The 2156-nt window shown below is 62.7% G+C and overlaps 1 long non-coding RNA gene across 1 annotated transcript in view; it reads right to left on the minus strand.

The window, feature by feature from the left end:
• The window catches only part of LOC109489832, a 7127-nt gene that overhangs the window by 4712 nt on the left and 259 nt on the right, over window positions 1-2156 (minus strand). The window lies entirely within an intron of this gene.

Below are 2156 nucleotides of genomic sequence, written 5' to 3' on the forward strand. Positions count from 1 at the left end.
CCCCCCCCCCCCCCCCGGGCCCCCAGCCCCAGGCTGCATCCTCCAGGGATGGGCATGCCAGGCCTATCCACACACCTGGGCAAGAGAAGTGGCTACCACGGGGACCCTCTACTTCCCCTGGGGTCTGTAACCCCCAAACCCCCCGCCCCCCGTGGCTCCATCGGGCAAAGTTTGAAGAATCCCCTCTAGCCCTTTGCACTTCTGAAGGTTCTTTTCCCTCACTGGGAACCCAGTGACCTTGTGGGGATGATCCCAGGGTCCCATGTGACTGGGAGGGAGCCCAAGAGAACAGCGGTGGCCGGGCCGGGTGGGGAGAGCCAGGCAGACTGGCCCTTGTTGGTGCAGGAGCCCTCCCCTCCCCCACCCCTTGCTGCATGAGGGTCTGTCTGGTCCAGAGCCCCTCAATGTGTCTGACACACTTACACAGGGTGAGGTAAGCTCCCCAAGGATGCCTGTAGTAGAAGGTGAGAGAAGGGGGGGCCTCTACTGGATGAAGGTCGGGGAGCAAGAGACCTGCACCCAGAAGCCCTCCCCCAAGCAGTCAGCGGCGTCCAGGCAGGGTTGCACACTGCTGGGAACAATGCTTGAGAACCAATGAAGGCCTGGACGGCAGCTCCCCCTGCACACTCGGGGGGGGGGGGCCCTTTGGTCCTCGCCCTCCCGCAGGCTGAGCCCAGCGCCCCTCTGGGCTGTGCCCTCCCTGTCCACTCCCCTGACAGGCATCTCCGGCTGCACAGAGCGGCTCCCTCAGCCTGAACATCCCCAGGAGCCCCTCCTCCCCCAACACACACACCCCGCTCAGTGCTTTTGATGTCCCAAGGCTGGGGCACTCAGGCTTGTTCTGAGGGTCAAGAGGAGAGCCCACATAACGAGGCCCAGGGCTTCTCAGGCACAGAATTCCAAGAGCTCTGCAGGAAGCCCTGTCCCAGCTCCCACTGCTCTTTGAGAGAATTTATGGTGGACATTTGTTTCCCTGTGTACAAGTGGCCTTCTTTCGGCCACGTGAGCCCTGACGGGTGGTCTGCTGAACGGACCCCTGGGGCAGGGATCGCTGACACCAGTGGCTGGAATCGGGGGCCTGGGCAGTGGGGGTGCTGAGCACACCCCACAGGTCTTGGGAACACTCCCATGGCCTCTCTCAGGTTTCGCCCACTGAATACTGACCCCCCCAGGGGCTGTTCACACCCATGGAGGGGTCCCCACCTCGTCCATCTCTCAACACCCTTTGTCCAGCTGTCCCTCAGCACCCTGCAGGGTGGTGGTGACAGGAAAGCAGGACAGAAGAAGGGACAGACAGTGTTTCCTCTGGGACAGAGCAGACCCCCCTGGGAGGGCTTCTCTGGGGAAGACTGATGACCCCCAGATCCTGCAGGGCCAGCCCAGGGGCTCTCCTGATAGGACAGGACATTCCCCACAGACATTTCCTGTCTGTGCACAGAGAAGATGAGCACTGTGAGAGTGCCTCCAGTAGAGACAGCACTGGGTGTAGACGGTTCTGGGCATGGGACTGTGCTGGGGAAAAACAGAAGTGGGCCTGGGGGATTCCCCTAGGGGCTTCTTAAGGAGGGAGGGGCACAACAGCTAAGGCCAGGCCCAGTCACCATGACCAGTGACCCCAAAGACCCCCCTCAGCCTAGGGGGGAGTGCTTTCCAAGAGCCCCCCGCTGATTTATGGTTCTCCAGGGTGGACAGAGTTATGGCTGCTAAGGCCTTGCTCCCTCCCTCCTCCTCCTCCCTGTTGGGGGTCGGCTGGGGTGGGGTGGCTCTCAGCTGGTTTCCAGATGGGACTGGTGGAGGGGGCACCTGGGGGTGGGAGGCCAGACACCCTGAGCAAAGGGACCTGGCCGGTGTCAACTGGCCAGCCCTAACTGCCTTTGTCTCTCTCTGTGGTTGTCTCTCTGTCTCTGTCTCAGGCTCTGTCTCTGTCACATGCAGCCCCCCTTCCCCAAGGCAGCCTGGGTGGGTGGGAGTGGGAGCCAGTGATTTATCGCCTGCTGCCTGTCTTCCATCGGAAACGCCGGGGGTGGGCGCAGACGGTGCGGTGAGCTATGGGCCCCCAGGGCCCCGCCACCCACTCCAATGTTGTTGCTCTGTCTGGGCGGCGGGTGTGCCGCTCCCCCACAACGTGGCCAGTGCTTAGGCCCCTCCAGACCTTC

The sequence above is a fragment of the Ailuropoda melanoleuca genome, chromosome 14, assembly GCF_002007445.2.
Source record: "Ailuropoda melanoleuca isolate Jingjing chromosome 14, ASM200744v2, whole genome shotgun sequence".
NCBI lineage: Eukaryota > Metazoa > Chordata > Mammalia > Carnivora > Ursidae > Ailuropoda > Ailuropoda melanoleuca.